Source organism: Lissotriton helveticus, chromosome 1_1, assembly GCF_964261635.1.
Source record: "Lissotriton helveticus chromosome 1_1, aLisHel1.1, whole genome shotgun sequence".
In the NCBI taxonomy this organism is placed as follows: Eukaryota; Metazoa; Chordata; class Amphibia; order Caudata; family Salamandridae; genus Lissotriton; species Lissotriton helveticus.
Window position 1 is genome coordinate 1,532,015,534 of NC_136057.1, and position 26,953 is coordinate 1,532,042,486.

The following is a 26,953-nucleotide window of genomic DNA, read 5'->3' on the forward strand; positions in this document are numbered from 1 at the left end:
CCATGCCTGTCGGAACACTTATCGAAGACAAAAAAGCTGAATTTGATGCTAATCAGGCTGGGAGTTTTTCCATTAAAAGAGTTACCCCTGGAAAGGAAACAGACCTGGCCAACTATGGAGTGTCGACTCTGCGGTCACAGTAGTGAAATTGTTACTCCACCTATTGTGCACTTGCCCAGCGCTTTTACTACTCAGAAAGAAACTATTACGCCATCACTAAGACAGTTGCAAATAGGATCATGTCGGCAAGCCAAAATAAAGCCACTAGGAGGGTCTCCGGTTCAGTCAGCATGTTAGGCCATGAATTTTATGGCCCTAGCAGCCAAACAGTTAGAAAAGGATAAATAAGAAAAAACAATGAAAAAAATCTACACTGCAAATTTAGGCCTGGCATGACAGATGGCCCGCCATTTGTCTATTATGCTTCGTACCAAGGAGCACTAAAGTTAGTTTCTTCTCGAAGGTCTAGCACTCCCGCACTTGACACTTCATAAAGCCATGGAACACTTGCAGAACAGGCACAGAGGACAATTTACTTACCAGAATTGACTAAGCATTTTATGTGATTCCACTTGTTGCACCAAATCAGTCACATTACCCATGCAAAAAGAAATTTTGTGAGAAGTTGGCCTGGTATATGGTGTTCACTCATTAAAGAGGGCATCTTGCACCAGTCCAAACAACCCTAATGGTGATTTAAGAGGTCAAAGATAACCTTAGAAAGCTATCCAAGTTGTAGCTGTGGGGAGCAACCTTACAGGCTAAGTCTTGAAGGAATGTTAAGCAGCTTGTTTTACCAGAATGCAACCTTAATGTATGGTTAAATGAAAGAAGAAACACACAGTACTTTTAAAAATATGTATTTATTATTATAACACACCTTAAATACCACACAGTATCTGCTACATGCAGATAAGCACAAAACACACAATACAGTAGCACAGAAACAAACGTATTTAGCACTAAAACACAGTGGGCTCCAGGGGGAGACCAAACCATATACTAAAATAGTGGTATAATAACCACGACTCGAGTCAAGACAGTGTCTAGAGGCTCTAGAATCGCTGGGACCCCTAGGAACCACTCAAGGTGAGTAAGTCGGGACCCCACGGAACACAGGCTCAGTGTGAGAACATGAGCGCGTGCTACGTACAATTCAATGGGAGAGTCGCTGTTGCAGTTTTAGTGTTTAAGGACCCTTCTCACTGCTTTTCAAGGAAACTCTTTGGAACATAGAAGGTTGGATAGCCACCCCACCCGTGGATACTGATTTTCCAAAGTTATCTATCCCATGGAAGCCGGGTGCATAGGGTCGAATTGGCGTTAAAACCGATTTCGTTCTCAATGGGAGTCTTCAAAGAAATGCCACTGCTGGAAAGAAGACAAGTGTCATGTGGAAACCACAGGTGGATTCTTGAAGGAAGGAACCTGATAGCAGAGGGGACAGCGTCTGGGTCACTCAGGAGTGACCAGGGGCTCGCGGGACGTGCGCGGGTGCGCGCCGGGCGAAGCCCGGGCCAAGGGCGGGCCCGTAAGAGGCCGGGCTAGGCCAGGTCATTTGGGTTTATTTTTTGATTACTGATAGCCACTTATTGTATTCCCTGCTAGCTGTACATTTAATTTGACTCGTCATTTGCCATTGTGACTTAATCGCTTGGTTCTTAATTTGTAGGGTGACTTCCTCTACGGGGTGGTACAGATGGGGAAGAGAAAGACCCAGGTACCTTGTTTAGGGCCCATAGTGGCTGCTAAATCCACTGTTACAACAATGGACGCTTTCCTTTTGAGGGCCGCGTGAGTCATCGACAAGGAAATCGAGATGGTTAATAGATGATTATCTAGGTCACCCACAGGCACCCTGCTTCCTTTAAACAACGATTGTAACAAGGGCTCTAAAGACTCCTCCTTGATGTTAGGTGGTACCTCACTCCCCTTAGTTGCAGAAGGAGACACTCCCCTGGAAGAGAGGTCCCATACTGCCATAGAAGGTGAGGTTCCGTGATTCTGAACCCGTTTCATAAAAGTCGTCATATCGTGACGATTTTGGTAACAGTGGACCGAAATTGACGAGTGAAGTATGCACGAGTGTTTTCGTCATGTTCGAGTGATGGATTCACCATGAAATCAGGGATTCCGTTCTGAACCTTTGGGTTCCTTTTCATGTACGGCAGCCATTTTGTGGTTGCCCTCACATAGGCCGATGACTACGGCCGAACGAGTCCTTGGGACACGTACATCTTCAGCTGACTTCTGTGTGACCTGGGTAAGCTGACTCCATTGCCCGAGGCTAAACTTGTTAAGCAAGTTCCTTGTTCGGCAGCTGGTCAAGATAGAGATCAAAGAGCAGGACATTGCTGAGTTTATGGTACACGCACACACCCTTCTATCTTGTTTCCTATCTGTTTCTGTTCCTTCTTTTATGGCCTATTTATGGTTTGGGTTGAGGTCTTTTATTATTGGTTTCTGTCCGGCCTGTTCAAGCAAGAATGTTGGGCCTTCCCGTGTAATTAATGGTGGGCTGGACAAATGAAAGGTGGGTTTGACATGCAATGCTTTTTGTCGTGTACACATGGGATTGGTCAACTGTAAATAAGGAATGTTTGCCTGAAGCACAATATTTTGTATAAAAAGGGATGACTTGCTTTGTAAAGTTGAGCAGTCTCCTACGAATATACGCCATTGTACTTCGTGGACCTCTGTTTCTGGTTGCAGCCAATAAATTTGATCATTGATGTCACCAAGAAGTATGCCAAGACAGGTGAATTCGGAGACATCGGGTGTTTCCCCTGGCGCTGCTGGATTCTAAAACCCGGTTCTTCAAAGGTGTGGGGGAGCTACTGCATAGACCTCTATCCCCTGAAGTGATAATAATTAACAAGCAGGTCATTTCTCATAGTGTTATGACAGGGGAGGGTGGTCTTACTGTAAAGAACACTGCTATGCTTAACGAAGGTAATAACGGCTTGTCCACTCCGAAGGGCTTAAGGGAAGATTGTAGCTCCACTGGGACAAGAAAAAGAAAGTGTAAAGCTATTGTCAACCAAGCAAAAAAAAACAAAAACAATAATCCGTCATCGCCAGCCCCAGTTACAGGGGGCACTCAGGTGGCAACTCTGCCTTCGGACATACATCCCCTACTAGAATCTATGCAATCTTTATTAATCAATATGCTGGAGGATAAATTGGCACCTATTGTGTCTAAATTAAATGATATAGAGCAAAGTCTAGCAGCTCATATGAAAACCGTGCCATCGCCTGCTATTGCTGAGAATACTAATAATGACTTAATCAGTTTAGATCCCACTGCAGGCTCCCAACACCGCACAGCAGGTCAGGGGATTTCAACCCTTTCTAACTCACACAGAAATCTGGTCTCAAATTATACAGGGCAAGTAGCGGGTGGTTCTAGGGAGGGCCGGGCCAGGGCTGTGCCAGGGCTAGGACTCCTCCAGCTAGGACAGGTCCAGGCTCCTTGGAGCTTGGGCGACAATGCAGGTGATTGTGTGGGCAACCACTCTGCTGTCCCCCCAAACTGTACATCTATTAATTTACCCCCCGAATCAACACCTTTGGTGGTAATTTTAGGGAGCGTTCCACCTCTTCCTCGAGGCACTAATGAAGTATTTAGTCAGCTTAAGAATAAGGTTATACACTGGCTTTCTGGCAACACCTTTGTAGGCCCGGCGGTAGACCGTAACATCTTAATGGTCCGCCGCATGGGCTGGATGGGTAACGCCAGAAAAATAGGGAGGGGGACTGCATTATTATAAATTTCAATAATCGAATGATTGTTGAAAGAATATTTAGAGAATCTCGCTCTGGCCAGTCCTATAGGGGTTCTAACATCCAGATTCTTTCACTGGGACATTTTTACAATCCTGTGTTATTTTGTAATGATAATCCTTATGGACAAAACTATTGATACGGCCAGCATGAGAACAATGTGAGCCCCTACATAACTCCACATATTCCAAGATATTCTACCTTTGAGGGCCGCCCCTTTTCGTCAATTCCCCAGGGGCCAAATAGATTCGCTGCCCTCTTTGGACTAGAAGACTGTGACTGACTGAGTCCTAGTTCTGACTCGACCGTTGCAACTCTGGACTCACAGTTACCTACACCCTCTTTATACTGTAGGCAGCCCTCCCCAAGGGTGTGTATCCCTGTGCTATCAGAGGTTCAATCGAATGTCTCCTTGGGGGACCCCCCCAGAGACATTATTACATAATATCCTCTCCTTGAACATCGCAGGATTGGTGGGGAAGTTCCTTGATCCAAAGTGGGTCTGGTTTATTAAGCAATTCCCAGTGATTTGTTTACAGGAGACTTGGATGGTGGAATGTAATCTATTCCTAGAGGGTTATAAAGCTTTTTTTGTCCCCGCATCACCCTCAATGAGGGGTAGAGCTAAGGGCGGTTTGATTATTTACACAGCCTTAGCTCTGAAATGCAGAATAAAGGAAATCTGCTCCCCCCCACCCAGATCTCCAAGCTGTTGTTTTAAACCAAGGGAATGTAAATCTCTGCCTGATTAACTTTTATAATGCAGTACACGCTGCGGGGTCCTGCAAGATCACCTTACTGGGCGAATTTGTTAAACAGCATTGCGGTTCTTTTTTTCACTGCCTTATGGTATAAGGTGATTTTAATTTGCGACCATGTGGAGACCCCGCATTAACATGCATGGGATAATTGGGTTGTGCAAAGATGGGGGGCCTACATTTTGAGCACTCATTGCAGGGAGACGTGCTTAGTAACCTACTCAACGAGTTAGAATTGATCTCAGCCATGTCCATGGTAGACGATTCTAGAAAACAGCTTGTTCCTTCTTTTAAAGGTCATAATGGGGGCTCTTTTATAGATCATGTTCTTATTTCTACTGGCCCACAATCTTCTTTTTTGGAGTTTAAAATTAGAAGTAGCATTTTTAGTGACCATAATCCTGTGCGTGTACGTCTTGGTGGAGATTTACTGATTCAACAAGGGAAGAAAGCAGGGCCTGGGGTGTTGAAACTCACGGACGGCAGGCACCAATTTAAGTGGTCCCAGGTGGACCCCGTAGCATTTTATGACAATATCCAGGAATCTTGTGCTCCTGAGTTAGCAGCATGTGTGTCCCTTGACTCTTCTCCTGAGAATGTACTCAACGCCTTTGAGGTCATTGTTAATAAGGCGGTAACCTTGTAGTCTACCAGCTCCAAAAAACTATCGCTCAGAGACGCTAAGTGGTTTGACAGTTCATGCTCGAGAGCGGCGAGAGAGCTAAAGGCGGGTCTGAGGTCCATCCCAAGAGATCAATCTCACATTAGGCTTCTCCGCCTCAATTATAAAAGGGCCCTGGTAACTCGGAAATCCGAAATAAAGGACATCACGTGGAAGGAACTCCTTGAACCAGACACATTTGGTAATAGCTCGAAATTTTGAAAGGGAAGGGGCGGGCGACATTGGCACAAATATCACAGAAGATGACTGGGTACATCATTTTGGGTCCATATTTAAGTGTACCACGACAAAGTCATACCCGAAATTGGGAGGAAGTAATGAAACACTGCCCCCCGTTTACACTGTGTGAGGTCAAGAAAGGCATCTCTGGCCTGACCTGTAATAAGGCTCCAGGCCCAGATGGCTTGCCCCCAGACTTCTTTAAATCAAACCAGCCCCTCTGGACCCCAGTCCTCACGGCTGTGCTTAATGCAGCAGTGGTGGAAGGTTGCCCAGAGTTGTGGAGTACCTCCACGATTTTTCCAGTTTTCAAGAAGGGAGACCGTAATAGCACTAGTTGCTATAGACCGATCTCCCTTATTGATTCTGTTGTTAAGGTAGTAGGCGGAGTAGTCCTGAACAGACTGTCCACTTGGGCTGAAGAAAATAGAGTCATCTCTGATATTCAGTACGGGTTTTGCCCTGGGCATTCTACCTTGGCATAATGCGTCAATCTGTATATGATCCTCAGGAAGCATACTGTCGCCCGTAAGGGTGCCATCTACATGGCGTTCATGGACCTTCCCTCCGCATTTGACTGTATTAATCGGGGGAAACTGTGGCAGTCCATGGACCGCATGGGGGTGGATGTCACTCTAGTTAACTTCCTGAGGGATCTACACAGGGATACCAGGGCGAACATTAGATTCTCACAGGATCTTGGAGTATCAAGGGATTTTACAGTTACTCGGGGAGTAAGGCAAGGGTGCATTCTAGCGTCCTTTCTTTTTAACCTATATATTAATGAGCTAGATAAGTCTCTGATTGAAACTGGGGTGGATTTCCCATATGTCGGGCGAAGGGGCCTTCCCGTCCTTCTTTATGCGGACGATGCAGTCTTTCTGTCTAGAACCGCAAGAGGCCTGCAATCCTTACTGAATGCTTTTCGCAGCTTCATGGCTGATCGCGATCTAGCCATCAATAATTCTAAATCATATATACTACAGTTTGCGACCCGCCCGAAGCTAAATTATCCCTTTATGATAAATAATGGAAAAGTGCCCATAACCACAACTTTTTCCTACCTGGGAGTCCTGTTTGATGACCATTTAAATTGTGCCACTTTAGTTGAGAGGAAAAGAGGGGAGATCACACGGGCGAATGCCGCTATCTTCAGTTTTGCAAGCAAAATGGGCAAACGCCCATTTGCTGCAATGCTGAAGTTATACCAGGCAAAAAGCGTTGCAATTGGTAGGTACAGCAGTGAGCTATCGGGATATACAGCAGTGAAGGGCATCCAGGTGGCGGAGAATAACTTTCTAAAACAATTATTGGGAGTACCAAAGGGAACTTCAAACTTAATCATTCATAAAGAAACCGGGCTCCCATTTATTGGTGATACCATGCGCCATTTGCTTTTTTGGCTTAAGTGCTGGCTAAACAAAGACCTTACCCTCAATCACTAGCTACTTAAAGAGGCCCTGACTTTGGACAATATGCTTAATATCCCTTGGCAAAAATATTTAAAATCCTGCTTTAATGTTCTGGGACGTTTGGACTTTTTTCTAAGCCCTGACACGATCACTGTCGGGGATGTGGCTTATGTTAAAAAGACTTTTTCTCTATGGCAAAAATTTAACAGAGATGGGGCAGAATTGGTAAAATCCAGCGTACTTAATTTTATGTTACTTAAAACTGTTCCATCGCTGGAACCATATCTTACATGGCCCCTCTCCTCCCACGAGCGGCTCTTGTTAACTGGGTTTAAGTTTAACTACTACCACCTCTTACTCGCTGTTCCAAAGAGAAGCCATAGAGGGCAGGTATTGTCTCCCTGTGGCTGCGATGCTTCATCTCCACAGGATCTGACGTACTTTATGTTTTCTTGCCACTATTATGATGCCCCCCGGAGTTTTTTTTTAAAACCTTTATTAAAAAAGATGAATATTTTCCAGGTTTGCCCGGCCCTCTGCTTCTTGCAAATGCTGAGGCCAGAAAGTACTTTATTTGTGGTTGGTTTTTTAAAATCTGAACTGAGACTGAGAAAAAGCCTCCCGAATTAATGGACTCTCGTACTGTGGTTATTGTATCAATTAAATCTCACTTTAGAGTTCGTACATATTATAGGGTGAAAGTTTTTTAACACGTTTTGAATTAATATTTGAATGAATTATTTTAATATTTGTCCAAGTTTAATGTATATGCTTTTAAGCAAAATTGCCCCTTTTATTACTGTAACACTGCTTTTATGGTTTTCTATCTGTAAAACCGAATAAAGTATTTTGACTATGACTACTGCCAGTCGTGTCGTATTTAAATATATTGCTTTTCAATTCACAAAAATCGAATGAGAAGGTAGGAGGGCATGGTGGACTAAGTTTGAACTGAATTGTGGAGCCTTTCTGAGGATTTGTAGCAATTTAAGGCCTACAAGTCCTTCTACCATGTAGATGTGCTTTACTTTTAACTCACATTAGTCATAAGCACCCTCTTGCGCTGATGGATCATAAAACCTTTTAGCATAGAAGATGTCTAAGCAAATTAGGGAATATCAGTAGCATGCATACCTTATGTAATACATTTATTTATTTATTAGTGAATCCACATCCTCTATAGTACCCAGAATCAGCATTGGAATCTTTATCATAAACACACAACTTGACCTCCAAAAATAGTCCTCATACTCCCTTTCTATGGTGTCCCCTGTGTTTGATATCTGGGAGAAAGAGCTTGTTACAGAGTATTCAGTGTTTTTCTTAGCTGGCCCCTTGGTATAATTTAATACAGCCAGTGGCCTCCTGGGGACAGAAGAGAGTACTCGTTGCTGTGTTTTACAGAGAAGAGACTCTGGGCATTTACATTACAAGATTTGTCACTACAGTTTTCCAGTCTGTTTTGTTTATCTATTAAAGTGGTATATGTGCTTGTGGATACGTTCCTGTGAATGCTAGTTCGTAGGGAACATTTGGTTTGCTTCAGTTTACCAACTTCATCTGACAGGGCTGTTACCAGCAGTCTTAGATCAGTTATCTCATTTTGTAATCTCTTGACCAAAATGATGATACCAAAAAATGTGAACATTACCATTAGGCCCTGTGCCAAAGTCCGCAGCAAGGTGGCACTTCGTTTTTTGATACTCCAGTTTCCACTCAGTCCCCGCTTCTTCTCCCAGGTCTGTACACGGTTGGTGGTCTGCAAGGACAGACAAATTATTTGAGCATGGAATATTTGGTTCCGCTAGCACAGTTACAACTTCCTTAGCATTTATATCAGCAGTGTTATCACTAATAAACTTCAGGGGCACCTCAGGCAATAAAACTTCAGAGTCAGCTGGGTCCTCGCTGGATCTGGATTCTTTACTCTTAGATTTACTTGCAGATATGTGAACAATTTTACCAGCTGCTTTCCCCTATTTCAGGCCTTTACCATACCTGTTTTGACCTTCTCAATTAGACTGTCAATGTCTTCTAGCGTTGTATTTACTTGGTGTTCTTTCACAGGATCATTAATAGTTAGTTTGGAGCTTTTCTTTCTCTTTCTTAGCAAAGTTGCTTTGCGCTTGCCCATTATGGAAAGTTGCTGACTCGAGTCAAGGTACAGAAGAAAGAATCTGGTTTAGATCTTGGTGGTAATGGTCCTGCAGTCACTTTTTCGACTAACTCCCAGTCCGCCTACTTGGTGGTCCACCTGATCAATTTAGATGTTGGCGGGTCCATGGATGAAATACCACCAGAGTCCCTACAACTGCGTCAGGAATTCCTACCCTTGTCCACTGCATCGTACGCAGAAGTGGCTGCCAGCTGTAGTCCAGCCAAGATGTCCACCGAGGGAATCATGATGTGGCTTTCTATCGAGGCAACTGTGGCGGGAATACCTTCTAATTTGAGTTAGCGGAATTGAATGAAATGTATCTTTCTTACTGTGTTCCACTTTTGTTACTGTCTTTAACCCCATTGTTCAGGTCCCTTCTTTGCAGCTTCCACTCCACCATGATGCCAAATGACTCGATTGTTGCAGGGATCTAAGGTAAGCAATTTTTACAATTCTCTTACTATGAATCATGTGTTGACAATTGCTGTAGCCTAGTATATTTTAGTAGTGCTCTTACATGCAATGTTTCCTATGTGTAATGCAGTGGTGTTCATTTTCCAACTTATCAAGGTAAAATGTACACAACTGTATAGACACTTAAAAAAAATGTTGTAGTGGTGCTTGAGGATGTTGTGTTTGTGGTGCCTGTGGGTGTACATTCAATATAGTGGGTATGTTGTTAGTGTGGCAAGCAATATATAACAAAAAGGGCATAAAACCTTACCTTCATATGTTTTGGAAGCAAACACAACATATATGTGTACTGACACGAACATAAGTTGTACTTACCAATCCTCACTCCACCAGGGGCTCATTCCATCTGCAAAATACCGCTCCGACGCCACCTGCACAATAGGGACATGTAAATTGGCTCTGCGGATTCATGCCGACCTGGCGGTGATAGAGACAGCTGAGCCAGCACTCCTCTAGATTCAGCATATCTTCCAGAGTTTGTACTGTTATCCAGACAGAAATCATGCAAGCTAACTAGAAAGGGATGCATCTTTGACTACAAACAGTAACACGCCCCAAAAAATCTCCACTGCCCTATCACTTCGCACTCCTCAGGTGGTAGTGATGATGGGGCTCCTCCTGGATGCCCCTCTGAACCCTATGACAGATAGTCCCTTTTGCAGTTTTCTGGAAACAGTGCACACTGTGGGATCCAGTCCTCTTTCTTTATGGCGCTTGTCAGAAATTGCATTTCTGATTGGCAGAGGCTTGCACCCTGTCCACGCAGGACCCACAATCCTTGTCAAGGGAAGTGAAGTACACACTATAGTTTACCTGTGCTCATCCTCTAGTAGAACGGCGCAGGAAAGTCAGTCTACTTCAAAGAGACAATGTGTAAAGTATTTGCGTACACAGTAACTCAGTGAAAACACCACAAAGTAACTCCACACCAGTTTAGAAAAATAGCCACTATGTATCTGAGTAAAATAAGACCAAAACATCAAAAACCCAATGTACAAGTCAAGATATGAATTTTGCAAAATTAAATCAAAATGTAGTGCTTAGAAATCAATAGATCCAACTGGGCTATATGGTTGAGCATGACTGGGACAAATCCAAAGGTTTAGTCCATCCGTGAGAAAGCACGGGCTGGATACAGGAGTCACACAGACTCGCTGACAGTACATTGTATATATTGGAAATCGTAGACGATGCAGTGCACAAAGCAGTTGAGGGCGGTTCCTGGAACAGTGCAAGGTCATTAAAGCTTTAACCCTCAGGGACAATGTGGTACACAAAGTAGGTAATGCGTCAGTGTCTAGTGCTAGGCCTCGGTTCCTGATAGCCGCACTGCTTCGATGTCAAGAAGGTGATGTGTGCGTTCCGTGGCGTAGATGTAGACACGCTGGGCTGCAAGCAATTCACTGGGTGGTAAGGTACGCATGGCTGGGACTGTGTTGAAATCGGAACAATGCGCCACGCTCATCCTGACGCAGTTTCTGAGACTCACGGAGTGGCAGTTGTTTTTGGAGGTACTGCGAAAAAGTTGTAGCTGAATTGAAAGTTGATGTTGTTACGTCATGCACTCAGGGAATAAGGACCACAGCATTGGTGCAGTCTGCGGTGATGCGCCCACAAGGTCAGGCTGCATCGTAAGTTGATGCGTTGCGCACTCAGTGAGTGGGGACCACAGCTTTGCTGCAGGAATCAACAATGCATTGATTTTACAGGGATGGTCTGGTTCTGAAAAGACACTTTGGAGTCGATGCATTGTTTTCTTGGCTGCAGCACCGATACTCACTTTCAAGGGCTGGGTAGTGGATTTCGCATCAATTGGCAGAGCAGGACTCACAAGAGAGGAGCCCATGAGTTGGTAACAAGATGTAGGTGACGTCTTTGTTGTTCCTGAGACTTTAGCAACAGGAAACAAGCCCTAACAAGTCGTTGGAGAATGTTTAGATGCAGGATGTAGAGAATAAAGTCCAACCCTCACACTCCCAGGGAAGAAGCAGCGGGCAGCAGGCCAACACAGCAAACCAAGCAGCAAAGTTGTCCCTCCTGGCATCAGAACAGCTCTTCTTCACAGAGTGTCCTCAGTTCAGAAGTGATCTGGGTATATGGTGTCAAAGGTTCAGTACTTATACCCATTTTAGCCTTTAAAGTTGGGAGACTTCAAAGAAAGGTATTTGTAGTGTACAAAGTCCTGCCATTTGTGGCCCTGGGTCCAGACACACTACAGAGAGGTATGCAGCTCTTTGCGTGGGGACAGGCACAGGCCTATTCTGGTGCAAGTGCCAGCTCTTCCCACCACTCTAGCTGTATATGTGGTAAGAGGAAAGGTTTGGGACTGGCAAGTAGGTGAACTTTCCAGTTCAAAATGGTAGTTCAGAAATGCACCCAAGAATCTGGAGAGGCAGGCATGAGACAGGTTTGAAGGGCTACTCATGTGGGTTGCACAATCAGTGCTGTAGGGCTTCTAGTAGCATTTGGCTCACAGGCCCTGGGCATATGTAGTGCACTGTACTAGGTCGTATCAGTAAATCAAATATGCCAATTATGGAGGAACCAAATGCCATTACATTTTAGACACAGAGCACATGCTCCTTAGCACTGGTCAGTAGTGAAAAAGTGCCCAAAGTCCTAAAATCTGCCAAAACAAAGTTCAACAAACGGTAATAAACAGAAGCAAAAAGACTGGGGAAACCATGCCTAAAGATGTAAAGTCTAACAGCCCTTCACTGTCTATGGTGGTAGGGATGCCAGAGCTCCTCCTGGATGCCCCACTCAACCCTGGAACAGGTAGCCCCTGTGCAACTTGCTGGAAAAGGCCTGCACTGGAGGATGAAGTCCTTGCACTTTATAGTACTTCACACTCCTCAGATGGTACTAATGATGGGGCTTCTCCCATGCGCACCTCCGAACCCTGGGATAGGTTATATTAACCAAATGAGCTTTTTGAATACCATGGATCCTAAAGGGAAGTACTTGCATGAGCTCTCAAATTGCTTGCTTAAGGACAATGAATCAAAGAGAATTAATAAATTGCTGGAATCATATAATTTGTTCACCTGGGAAAGCTGGTATTTGAGCCCCTCTTTCTTGAGTGTAGATTTTGCAATTCAGCTGGTATATGGCTAGTCTTTCCCTCTTGTGTTTAGCATCAAAAATGAAACCAGAATGACAGAATCTGCTCTCTCAGGCCATTTTGCACCTTCCAATAATCTCCTTTAAGTGCTGTAATCAAGGAGTGAACACTGTAGCATCTTCAAGACCTTTTTGGAGTTGCTAAATATTTAGTTGCGATCATTGAGGTTTTCTGCCTCACCTTAGATGCTATTAACCAACACCTTTTGTTTTAACAAAAAATATATGTATAATATACTTACTTAAAGGGGCTCTCAGCCAGCTCTGCTGATCCATTGGGCATGTTGTTGTGTCATTTACATTTTGCTACCTCCCACTGCAGCATCCTAATTGCACTTTGAGTGACATCATTTTGCTCTTTCACATCAAGTACATTCACACACAAGATAGTTATTTTCAGTGCCAGTGATTTTGTTTTCACTTCATTGCTCAGTGTTGTCTTTGGGCCCGATTCAGAGAACTAACTTAAGACAAAGTCCTAAACTTACTACTTTTGGTATTCACAGAAGTTAGGATTTTGTCTTAAGACAGACTTAAGACAGACTTAAGTTAGGATTCTGTCTTAAGTCTGTCTTAAGTCTGTCTTAAGACAAAATCAAACTTCTGTGAAAACCAAAAGTAGTAAGTTTAGGAATTTGTCTTAAGTTAGTTCTGTGAATCGGGCCCGCAGTGTTTAAAGCCTGATGTGATAGCTACCAGATGAGAACACAGGGCATATTCCAGCTTCATTGGTTCCTGTTTTCTGCTACTGCTGTTGCAAATTCCAACGCAGTGGCCTTTCATTATCTGACTGCTGCTGTTTCACAGCATGCTAGATTGTGTCCATTGTAAACAGTTTTTTATAAAGTAAACCTCTTTTTATTATGAATTCAATAAATTGCATGTACTACTTCACACTTGTATGTCATGCAGACATGTATTTTAATTAAAGACTACATTTATATGTGCTAACAAATTTAGCCTGTTTGTCCTGGTTATATGGCTTTCTGGTTTTCTTTCAGTGCTCTTGTATGGTGTGGTTATATAGACATTGAACTATATTATTACTGTGATGTTTATTCTAATTATATATCTATCTATTAGATCTGTCAGCCTATGGTGGTCTTCCCCCTAACTTTTTGCTTTCCTCCTCCATTTTTGCTGATCCCGTTTTTGCTGGCCTTAGGACTCTTCGCAATTTACCACTGCTAACCAGTGCTGAAGTGCATATGCTCATTCCTTTAAACATGGTAATATTGGTTTATACCTTTTTGGCATATTTAATTTACTTGTAATTCCCCAGTAAAGTGGAACTACATGTGCCCAGGGCCTATATGTGAAATGCTACTAGTGGGCCTGCAGCACCAATTATGCCACCCACGTAAGTAGCCCTATAAACATGTTTCTAGCCTGCCATTGCAGCTTGTGTGTGGAGTTCTAAAATAACCATCTTGATCTCACAAAATAAACCGTTTGCTAGATGCAACCCTTATTTTTTAATACATGTCGCCCCTAGTGTAGGCCCTGGACAGACCAGAGGGCAGAGTGAATTGTATTTAGAAGTTTGGACATGCACGTTTAAGTTTTACATATCCTGGTACTGAAAAACTCTTGAAGTAATTTTTCACTACTGCAAGGCTTACCTCTCCCATAGAATAACATTGGAGTTAACATAAATCATTTTATAAACTGTAATTTCCAAATGGGAACAGGTAATTAGTTCATGTTTAGTGTATTTGGAATTGTAATGAAAAATCCTGACTCATAGTGAATTTGGATTTTTAATTAAAATGTTGAAATACCACTTTTAGAAAGTTGACATTGTTCTTCCTTAGCCATTTTGTTCCTTTAGCCTGTATCTGTGGGAGCGTAGGTGTGCCTGCATGGGCCCCCTTATACTTGATTAGGATGTGTCCAACCTTCACACTAAGGGCTGCATACCCCATGTAGTCAGTCCGGAGCAAGAACAGGGGAGGAAGCATGTTGGAGGACTTCAAACAAGCTACCCCCCACTTCAAAGGCAAAACTGGGCACAACTACTGTACTTCAGACACCCACTCTCCAGTACACTTCTGGACCTGTGTACACCCTGCCAGGAAGAAAGACTGTTGTGCTGTTGAAAGGATTGCCGCTCTGCTGGATTGCTGCCCTGCTGGACTCCTGCCTGGCTCGACTGCTGCCTTGCTGTGCTGACCTGTGGCCTGATGCCCCCTTACCAGGGTGAGAAGGGCTGGACTTGTGTCTCTTGAACCCAGAGTGACTCCAAGGACTTAGTGGCTGGACCCTGACCTGAAGCCTCAGGGACACAACAGGCTTCCCACAACCATGCACTTGGAATCTTCCATGTGTTAGTCTACCCTGCCAAGTGGAGCCACCCAAGTGCCGGATCCTTGGAAGTGGACCTAAGGTGCTCTGCCAGCCTCTGTGGATACAGCGGAACTGACGCATCTCCTGTGCTGCTTACAGGTAAGGACAATAGGACAGTGGGGCCGGGTGGGGCTTTCGAATGATGACGAAGGAAAATTAATTATTTATTTAATTTTCCCTTATGGTTATCTGTCAAATCCCCCCAAACCAGGGCCATTCGCCCCACCGCTCTTACTTGCACAGGCCGCTCCTGGCTGCGTGGCACAACCCCAAGCAGCAACGACCCATCACTGCTATTGCGGGAATCGAAACTGCAGCAAAGAACCGCATTGCATCACAGCCTATCGCTGCATCGGAACCGCCGCTGTGTGGAGCATCCTCAGCACAGGCCCACACATCTCTCTTCGATGACCACCTCGATGAATTAGCCAGATTCCGCATCATAGCCTCCAATGGGATCCTCGATGACGATCTATCAACCTGTCTGTCTGTCCATCTATCTATCTTTGCAGATCTATCATTCTATCTGTCGGTATATCCATTTTCACAACTCTATCTATCTTTCTATCTATCTTTCTATCTATCTTTCTATCTATCTATCCATCTATCTATCCATCGATCTAATCTGTCTGCCGGCCTGCCCATCTATCTATCTATCCATCTGTCTATCTGTTTGTCTGTCTTCCTAAAGAGAGTGGACTAATGGACCTGCTTGCATGTGTTTTTGTTACTGGGGGGCAAATATTGCAGCATTATCGCCCTCAGTTCCATGTGTGGAGATTTGCTGATGCTGAATGTCCCAGGTAGGACATCCTCCAGCAAATACATTTTAATTGTGGAGGCAGGACCTCCACCTCCTGAAGTAAGAGGTGTGGGAAGGAGGTCACTAAGCTGAGGCCAGCCTATTTAAACAACAAAAAAACTTGATAAGCTTTGCATTACACAAAGCTTGAATAGTTCAGAAAATACTCAAACTTGTGAGTCAGCCAACTTTACTAATTGACATCCTTCTACATTAAATCCCATCTAATTGACAGGATTTAAAGTTGGATTGTGAAAAGTTGATTGCTTGTGCTGTAATATATACCTTAAATAATCCACATACTACTTCATATGGAATCGCATGGTGTGCACCTGAATTTCGAAACCAGAATATTGATGGCACAGAATATCAAGAACAGAGTATTACATTTGAAATATCGACCAGTAATTATATTATTTCTATACCTTCCGAAACATATATATATACCCACACAATAGATGTATCTTCAGGCAATATAGATGTGGAGTTAGAAATAGTAAATCTATACTTCCCTATATATATATATTTACCATTCAATACTTTTCCCTCAATGTTCTTGTATCATGATATCCTGAGGGTCGTTATTTAGTATACAACCAGTATTTGGGAAAGAATGCACTTATATAGGACAGCTTTAATGTTGGTCTATGCTGAGGGCCATGCCCACCATAAAATATTCTTCTGGCTATGGCCTGCCCCAGTAACATAATAGGTCGGAGTAACAAAATACAGTCCGTCTGGGACTGACAATGGCTTTAAACATAAAAAAATGTCATGTTGGTTGTCACAACAATTATCATTTGAGAATCACAGGAATTAATTGCAAAATTACTTTATGCATCTGGCCCTTTCTAAGTATCCTATTTCCTTTAATAACCTAATATCAAACTTTTTTACACTAAAGGGCTGATTTGAATTCAAAGTGACACACATTTCGGTTATGGAATGCACCGACACCTTCCAGGTGCTAGGTAATCGGTTTCGGACTGATCTAAAAACATAAGTGTCAGTTACCTGGATGACGCATGCTGAGGAAATGTGGCCCAAACTTAAATAGGCATATATGATTATTAAAACAGGTGCTAGAAAGGAAAGACCTTTCAAATTGTCCGAGAGCACCACATTATCAGTGGCAATGTATAACACCTGCAGGCCAATAGACCCCGATTTACCCGAGAACATTTCACAAGCCTCACACACTGGGTGTTGAACACCCTTTGATAAAGGCATTCCATTAACTACCAAAACAATATACATTCTGAACGTACGCAACGGTTCCAAATGAGGCAGCAGTTTATTACAAATGCACTGGAATTAATGAAGCATTCGAGCACATTCTGCTGTACAAGTAGTACGAGACGCGATGCTAAAGGCACATGGACTGGCATCAAAGTCATGTTTAATGGACTGTTAAAAATGCCTTGAGGGTTTTACATATCATTATCGCCATGGTGCTTTGTGCTGTACTTTGAATCAGATGTACTTATGAAAGCCTCCTGTAGGTTCACTGTGAATGAGGCGAAGGTGCCAGCATTTGAATACTCTCGAGAAGGTGTATAGGTGCATACATATGCATAAATAGATCCATCAGATGTTTCCTGTGCTATGCGGTCACCTCGTTGCAGTTTTCCACACCTTTCGGTCCCTCCTTTGTCCAATGGCGTATTAAATGGGTTCGCATATGTCAGCCATTTCCCAACTTGTATTTGCCTTAACTGCAGGTAATGCCTGTGTCCGTCTTATTGTATGTATTGTTCCTGTGCACGGTGAAAGCTGGTGCTGTGTTATGTAACTTGAATACACAACGAGCAGCTCCTGTGTTGTCAGCTGTTCTTGAGGGGCTGTCTCAAAAGGTAAAAAAATATGAAAGAAAAAAAATACCTGTTAGCGGCTCTGAGGACCTTAGAAAGAGGGATCAGATACGCGAGTGAACATGCTTAAATTGGGGGATCTGGTTTTGGCCTCAGTGAAGAAAGTTTCTCATCGAATTAGTCTCCTTTCTGGAGCAAACATGTCACTTTGGAGACAGACTCCAGATTAATGTTAAACTGGTGGTACAAGATCTGAAACAATTGTCATGGTGAAGCAGAAAACCAAACACACAAAAGCTCCAGGTGGGGACACGGAATTACCCGAAAGCTAGAGCTTGATACAGGTCTGCCATTGGACTGGAAGGCTGTTTTTGGTCATCCATTGTCTGTTTTACAAGTTTGAAAGAATTTCTCTGTTACTGTAAGCAGTATCTTTTATTCAATGTGCACATGCGGAGGAGAGATAGAACTTTTCAGCATGATGTGGTCACTCTAGTACAAAGCCAGTGTGAGCTTCCGCTATTGCCTGTCATTGGATATGTTTTCAGCATGACATCATTGTTCAAATCAATGCATTTCGAGGAGTGTAACAGGTCTTGATACTCCTCTATGTTAGACCCAAAATCCTTAGTGTGGTATTTCTCCAAACGTTTTGCCTTCAATCTCCCCTGTTTCGCTGAATTAATTGTTGTTGGCTTTAGGATTCTGTACACTTTACCAGTGCTAAAGTGCTTCAGCTCCCTCCTTCAAACATGGTAAAATTGGCCTACACTTAAGTGGCACATCTAATTTACTTGTAAGTCACTAGTACTAATTGTACTATGTATAACCTCTTCAAACATGTCCGAGGCCTACCACTGCAGGTTGTAGTGAACTTTTTTTTTTTAAGTTCAAGTAGAATTTTATTTAGGGGAAACAAAATTGGTATTACAAAGTGCGAAATGAAATACAACATCAGCAATATGGATAATAAACTAGGGTATCACAATAAATATCATAAGATAAAGAATGCAGGGGGAGAAAAAGAAAAAGGAAAATAAAAGTAAATGAGGCTGGTAGTGTGAAGTATACACTCGAAGAGGCTTTGTAACATGGGAAACAATGTAAATATATGCGGGAAATTAAATACTAGAGAAAAAGAAGGAACAAAAGGTAATTCAGGGGGGTTTCGAAACCTCTTGTTGAAATGGGGGTAAGTGAGAGGAGCGTTTGGCACAAACATCCAGATAAAGGGTGACAGGAAGCCACAACGCATGTCTTTTCGGGGCCAGGGTAATGGGATAAACAAATGCAGTGTCCAGTCTGTGATTATAACATACATTGAACCACCAAGCTCTGAGAGTAATACCCTCAGAATTTTTCCAGTTCACAGTAATCTGTTGAAATGCAACAGCTAATAACAAATCAATAATATGAACATTTGTGTCAACTTCGGTCCAGGAAGGGGAAAGTGAGCCAAGGAAAATGTCAGTGATAGAGAAGGGGATAGAAGTCTGGAAGATAGAATTGATTTGATCCCATACTTTAGTCCAAAATGCGTGCGTGAGAGGACATAGGAAAAGCATATGAAAAAGCGTGGCATTGGGGGCGGAGCAAGACCAGCAAAGGTCCGGAGTTGCAGGGAATCTTTTGTGAAGGAGAGATGGCGTGTAAAGGAGTCGATTGTAAAGGAAGAAAAGTGTTTGTGTGAGAGAGGCCGCTCTGGAGGACTTGCGAAGCTTGGTCCAAAGTTTATCCCAAGATACGGCGAGTTCAGATTCCCACTGCTCCTCCACCGTGGTTTTAGGCCGAGGTGAGGGAGGGTTGTGGAAGGAATGATAAATGGAAGATGCTGAAGAGTTGGAACGCAGTTGGGAGTGTAGAGAAGAAATCGGAGTAGTAGAAATCGCAGGTGAAGAAGAATGAGAGAGGGAGTCATAGACAGACATAACTGCAGTCTTGAGTAAGATGTACTTGTGGACAAAGGAAGAAGGGAGAGAGAAGATCCGACTTAGAACAGGAAAGGGTGTGAAGACAGAACCAGTAAAAAGTTGGGAAACCCAGATTAAACCTCGTTGCCTCCAAGTTTTCCAGTAGAAAGGTTTTAGTTTGATAAGAATGCTATTATTATACCAAATCGTTGTGGTGAGAAGTTCAGTGATTGGGGAGGGAGGAGGTGGAGCAGAGGCTAAAAGTAGTTTCGCAGTGTATTTGTGAATTGGAGTGGACAAGAATTGGGGTTTGCGGGAAAAGGAGAGATACTCAGCAAAGGAGAAGGGAGAAAGAGAAAGGCGTTCAAGTTCAGCCCAAAGGGGAAGAGGTTCAGTAGGATCTTTAAGCCAGATAGCGGCCTGTTTCAGGAGGAAGGCCTTATGATAAGCGGGAAAATTTGGGAAATTAACCCCACCTTCCGATTTGGGGAGACGTAGTCTTGATAGAGACATGCGCGGTTTCTTTCCAGACCATAAAAAGGAGGATAAGGTGGTATTGATTTTAGCAAAAAATTTGGCAGGGATGGAAACAGGAATATTAGAAATGGTATAAAGGACAATTGGGGAGAGCATCATCTTAATGGTATCAAGGCGGCCCCACCAGGAAAGATATAGGGGATGCCACCTGGAGGTGAGGTCAGATAACTTCTGAGTACATTTAGTAAGGCATAATGAGATAGTATCCGAGATAGAAGGAGTAATATGCAAACCGAGGTATTTTATATGGGACGGACTCCATTTGAAGTTAGATGCCGCAAAATCAGGCTTAAAGGTGAACTTGGTGAGGGGTAAAATTTCGCACTTATCGTTGTTCAGTTTATAACCAGAAAGATGGGAGTACACGTTGACTTCAGCGAGGAAAGCTGGGATGGATACCGATGGGTTCGAAATGAAGAGTAAAATGTCGTCTGCATATGCAGCTAATTTGATTTGCGAATGAGAAAGAGGGAAGCCATGAATGTTTGGGTTTTGACGTAATTTAGATAAAAAAGGTTCTAGAGCAAGGTTAAAGAGAAAGGGGGAGAGAGGGCAACCTTGCCTTACGCCTCTACCAAGGCAGAAAAATGAGGAGATCAGACCATTGGCACAGACCGCTGCTCTAGGATTTGCATAGAGAAAGGAGATGAGAGAAATAAAATTAGGGCCAAATCCAAACCATTTTAATGCGGAGAAAAGGAATGACCATTCTACTCTGTCGAATGCCTTCTCGGCATCTAGGGCGATTGCGGCTAGGGAATTACTAAAGCGTGATGACTTAGACAAAACATTAAAAAGGAGTCTGGTGTTATCTGAAATGAAACGACCCTTAACAAATCCTGATTGTTCAGGTCCAAGGAGTTCTGGGAGAAAAGAATCCAATCTGATGGCTAAAGATTTGGCATATATCTTGTAATCGATGTTGACAAGTGATATCAGTCTGTAATTCTTACAGTGTTGAGTGTCCTTCCCCTCCTTTGGTATAATACAAATATAAGCATCTGAAAAGGTGCCAGAGGAAGCACCACTGGTTTTGAAAGAATCCAGAAGGCGAAGTAGTTTGGGCAACAAAAGAGTGGCAAAATGTTGATAAAATTCGACAGTAAAGCCATCTGGGCCGGGAGCTTTGTCTTTCTTAAGGGAGTGAAGTGCCGTATGTAGTTCACGAATGGTAAGGGGAATTTCAAGGGAGGCTAGGTCAACAGGAAAGTTGGGAGGAGGTTGAATGCTTGTAAAGAAGGTGGAGAGAGAGTGATCAGAGGGTTGAGTGCCAGAGGAGTAAAGTGTAGAATAGAAGCGAGAAAATTCCTCCAGAATATCCGCATCTTTATGTTGCAGAACTGAATTAGCATCAAAAACAGACTCAATATTCAATTTGTTTTGTTTAACTTTCAAATAGTTAGCAAGAACTTTCCCCGCCTTATTCTTCCCACCATAAAATTTCGAGCTGGATTTCAATAAGTACAATGATGCATCATCAGTAGACTGTTTGTTATAGTTCATTTTCGCATTAACAAGAGCTGTTAAACTTTCCTGGGTGTGAGAGGTATAAAAGGCGTGTTCTAAAGCCTTGATCTGAGATAAAAGATCACTGGTACGTTTACGGGCAAGTTTACGCTTTGTGGCAACATGTCTAAGGATAAAGTCTCTGGCTGCAGCTTTATAAGCGTCCCAGATAGTGTGAGTGGCTAAGGAGGGAGTGTCATTAATGACAAAAAATTCGGTAGTAAACTCAATAAAGGAGGCAGTAAATTTGGGATCAAGAAGGAGGGCATTGTTGAAACGCCACCTTTTGGGACCGGTGGATTTGGGTAGAATGTCAATGTTAATTAGAAATGGGGCATGATCAGAGAATACAATGGGGCCAATCTCAGCTTGGGTGAGGGATTGGGATAAATGGTGAGAGAGAAAGATATAGTCAATACGTGACTGGGAGTGATGAGCCGGGGAGTAGAATGTATATTCTTTACTGGTTGGGTTGCATAGTCGCCAGGCGTCAATCAATTTATGTTGAGAAATGGCATGCGTGAAGAGCTTGTGGGATTTATTAGGGACATAAAAAGATTTGGAGTGCCTGTCCAAAAAGGGATCCAATGGTAAGTTGCAATCGCCTGCTAAAATGAAGTTTTCATCAATACATTCAGTGATACGAGAGGCAAACGCACTCCAGAAAATAGGATTCCCACCTGTGGGGGCATATACATTGAGCAAGGAAAAAGGGACACCTTTAGAGGAAAGTTTAACATATCACCATCTGCCGTCTGGATCAGATTCGGAGTGCAATACAGAATGAGAAAAAGACTTTCGAATTAACAAAACAACACCATTTCTTTTCCCATCACCAGGAGCTGAAAAAACCCTTCCCACCCAACCTCTTTGGAGCTTAGCAGCCTCAGTATCAGATAGATGGGTTTCTTGCAGAAAGGCGACATCTACATTCAATTTAGCTAAATGGGAAAGGATCTTTTGCCTCTTAATAGGCGAATTTAAACCTTTAACGTTCCAAGAAACAATGCGTACTGACATCAAGAACAATTAAAAAGGGAGAGTAGAAACAGGAAATATAAGAAAGCCTCATAGAAATCGAGAGAGTGGAGATAAGAGAGAAAAAAATAAGAATGCTCGAAAAAGAAAAGAACAGATAGAACAGAGTGAGGGAAGATCCTGAAGGAGAAAAACGTTGTGAGATAATAAGGAAGTCGTGGTAGGAAGATAATAGCAATCTGGGCAAGAGAAAAAGCATCAGAGGAAAAAAACCATAGGAGACAGGGAAGAAATACTTTGAAGAGATGACAAGAGAAGGGATGCAAAGTAAGTCGAAAAGGTGAACAATGTAAAATGGTAAGAGAAGACAGAGAAAGAACGTGAGGGACAATATAATGCCATAGAAGTAAAAGTGCCGTGAAAATAAAAGATAGGAAGAATTCAGTATAAAAAGGCAATAGAGATGAGACACATTGGAGTAAAAAGAAGAGGATATGCACAGGGCAAGAAGAAGAGCATGTAGTATGAATTGAAAAGACAAGAGAAAATGGAGGAAATCGTAGAATATTACATGAAAGTAAGTAAGAGTTTAAGAAAGAGGGGAGAAAAGATGATGTAGAAGAAAATTGCAGAAGAAAACTAGAAAAAGAGAGAAGGAGCTGAATAGCAGTAAGAGAATGAGATAGTAAAATCAAAAAGAAGAACAGGAGCAACCTAAGAAAGAGTGATACCAAAAGATCCAACAATAACCAAGTAAAAATCAAGACGAGAACATGCAAAACAATAGGGAGCATGTCAACAATGGAAGAGGAAAATACAAGGCGGTACTTACAAAGGATGATGGGAAGTGAATACGTTCAAAGGGCAGGACACAGAGGGGAAAAATTGGAGATGAGAGGAGGGAGGGAAGGCCAACCAACGGAGGACAGGTAAACGGGGCCACAAGACGTCCAACCGGAGAGATGTGACGGAACACAGGGAAGTAATCTGTGAAAGATATGGAAAACAATAATATTAGAAACAGGCGAACGACACAATTTCAGGTAAAAAAACAAGATGAAACATTTGAAGAACAGGAAATGAACCGGCACAGGCGATGAGCGCGAAAGTTATGCAACAGCTGAGGAACCTGTGGAAATAAGAACATAACAGTATGTAGAAAACTAGGAACCATGAGTATCAAGGTAATCAGAAAATATTAGTAACAAAAGTCAAGGTGGAAATGAAGAGGAGGGGCCAGAAAATTCTATATCAGCAGTTCCGCAGGAATTCAGAAAACTTCGAAGTCGAAGAGGATCCTCAAAAGTCATAGTCTTGTTGTTATGAGTGACTTTGAATAAGCATGGATGAAAAAGTCCATATCTGGCTCCAATGGAACGCAGTTCCGCTCTCATATCAAGAAATGCTTTGCGACGTGAGGCGGTAGCTTTGGCGTAATCCTGGGCAAAGAATAAGGTGGAATCCGACCATTTAAGATGAGGTATAGCTTTAGCCGCTAGAAGAACCTTCAGCAAATCTGTATATTCAAGAAAGTACATTATTACACCTCTAGGCTTCGTCGCAGGGGAGATAGTGGAAGGAGCTCGACCAAGCCTATGTGCTCTTTGAATATTGAGAGAGGTGCCTTCAGGAAGATGCAAAAGCTTGGGTAAGAAGGATCTAAAGAAGGCAATGGCGTCATTCCCCTCGCAACCTTCCTTCAGGCCGTAGAGGCGCAGGTTATTGCGCCTGTTCCTATTTTCAAGGTCCTCCACCGGCTTCTGGAGTGACGAGATTCGCGTATCCATGTGGACCGCCTTGGTGGCAGCTTCCTGGAGGGATGAGACAGTTTTTTCCACCTTGGAGACCCTGGTATCCATTAAGGACCAATTGTCAGTCAGTGTTTGCAGCTTGGAATTTGTCTCCTCCATAAAGGGACGTAGTGCTCTTATTTCCTTAAGGAGTAACTCCATGGAAATGGCTGATGGTGACTTTGGGGGAGACGGTGGATTATGTTTCAACCTCTTGGGAGTAGTTTTCGACCCTGGCTGAGGAGGAACATCCATGGTGAAAGATGGTTCACAAATGGAGGAGTCTGCAGAAGCTTCTAAATGAGCCAACGCTGTAAAAAGTTTTGAATTCTTAATAACATTTCGTTTGGATGTTTTACCAGGGCACTCCGCCATGAAAACACAGATAAAAAGGGTCACCAGTAAAGTATGAGCCAATGAGCACTATAGGTGGTAGGAAGACACAGCAAAGTCAGTAGGAGGAGGAGCCAATATAAAATCCAACAAGAGCCTGGTAAAATTGGGAAATTAGTACATTGAGAATGAGGAAAACCAGGTTGTATTAGAAGCAGTAAACAAGCCGATGTAGTAGGAAACCTAAAATGGCTGCCAGAGCTGAGGAGGAGGCAACAGTCCGAGTAAAAAAAGAAAAAAAACGATTCCAAAAATAAAATAAAGTCACCTGTGAAGATTATAGTAGGTTATCCTCATTTCCTGTATAATTGTGGCATTTCCAGTAATGCGCCGGTGTCAGGAGGCTGCAGTCGTCGCAGACTCGCTCCTCAGATGAGCGCCGTCCGAAAAGACAAAATGGCGGTCGCGGCTAAAGCAGAGCCGCCACCGGAAGAAAACGGGAGCTGCTGGGCAAGGTCGAGAGAGTCTGGAGGCGGCATGCAGCTTAAAAGGAGCACGAAGTGTTCCGGTGTCGTCCACTGCGGAGCATTGTCGTCAAGGAGGGTTGGAACCGCCAAGAATCTCCGGTGTGGACGGAGCTCTACCCCGGAACCTCCATCTGTCTCGGGCACTAAGCCACGCCCCTGTAGTGAACTTTTAATCTGCCATTATTACCTGGAGAAATACATCTTTTTTTAACAAAATGGAGCCTCATCAGGGTCCTAGACAAAATGCACAGCCACATGAATAAATAAACCCTATCAGCCACATGCATCAAGCTAAAAACCGGTCGCAAACGGGCAGATTCTCAGAATCCGCCTCTTTGCGACCGGTATTTTTGCATTTGGGATGCATCATCCCAAATGCAAATATAGCAATTTAAGGAATCTCTAAATTGAGATTCCTTAAATTACGATTGCATTTAAGGAATCCCAAATGGAGATTCCTTAAATGCAATGCATCAAAGTAAAAAAATTTGCGATTTCGCTAATAGGAGTGGCAAATTACCATGAAGTTATTAACTTCATGGTAATTTGAAGTTATTAACTTCATGGCAATTTGAAGTTATTAACTTCATGGTAATTTGCAAAAACTTTGAAAAATGCACTTTTGTGCATTTTTCAAAGTTTCATGTTGCGCACACACATGCCCCGTATGTGCACAGATCAATTTCAGGGGTGCAACAGAGTGTCATTTTGACACCCTGGCACCCTTGAAATTGCATTCTCAATTTGAGATTCTCTAATTGAGATTCGCAAATTGAGAATGTCTTCCCGTCGCAATTAGGGAATGTTTAGAAATCGCTATTTTTTAAGCGATTTCTACATGCATAGGGTTTTGCGATTCCTTAATTGCGATTCCTTAAAAATCGCAATTAAGGAATTGCAAAAAACAGCAATGATGCATGTGCCTGTATGTTTTTAACCAGTTTATCACTTTTTATTCTTTGTTTTATCAAAATTTCTCCATTTATTAATCTCAAAGTTTTCATGTTTCTTCAAGTAGTCTTACACATAGATTTCAAAATTGCCTTTCCAGGGTTTCACAGCAGCACAAGAGATCAAAATTCCTCATGTTATGGTGTCTTTAAAATGCAAACAATGCATTTTGGGATAATTCTCATCCTCAGGAGTTACTAAAATACAAGGTGTTATAAAGGAACCCATCAGCTCAATCAATATAACAGAAGCTTTACCGCAGAAACTAAAAAACGATAAACCTTCTTAACATTGCGCCTATTACCATTTGCTTATTTTGTGCTACATGCAAACTATAACGTGCTGCCCCCAACCAAGAATACATGATCTACAATGACCTCAGTTACAAAAATAATTATTGTGGAAAACAACCCAAGAGTGCTTATGTAACCAGCCATCTTATTACAAAATAAAATCAATGTCAACCTTCTAAAAATACGTGGCCCATAAGCATATCCCAAAAACAACCGGAACTGCATGTTTACAAATGAGACCCCTTCACTCAAATAAAACAGACCATTGTACCCATGTCTAATAGTGTGCTTACCAGATCTTCAGCTTTAATTTATTAGTGACAAAAAATATCACCTGTGCATCAATATCTAGTTTTTATGGGTGGAATTTGAGTACATGTGAATGCATTCTACCATCTCTAATTTGCAAAATAATTATTTTGTCATGCTTAAAAATACTCATAAGTTGCCCATAATTTAGGCTCATAGGACAGGGTCCCTGTATTGAAAATGTAGGACATGTGGGTTTAGGTTTTACATGGCCTGGTAGTAAAAAGCTCCTACAGTTGTTTTTCAGACTG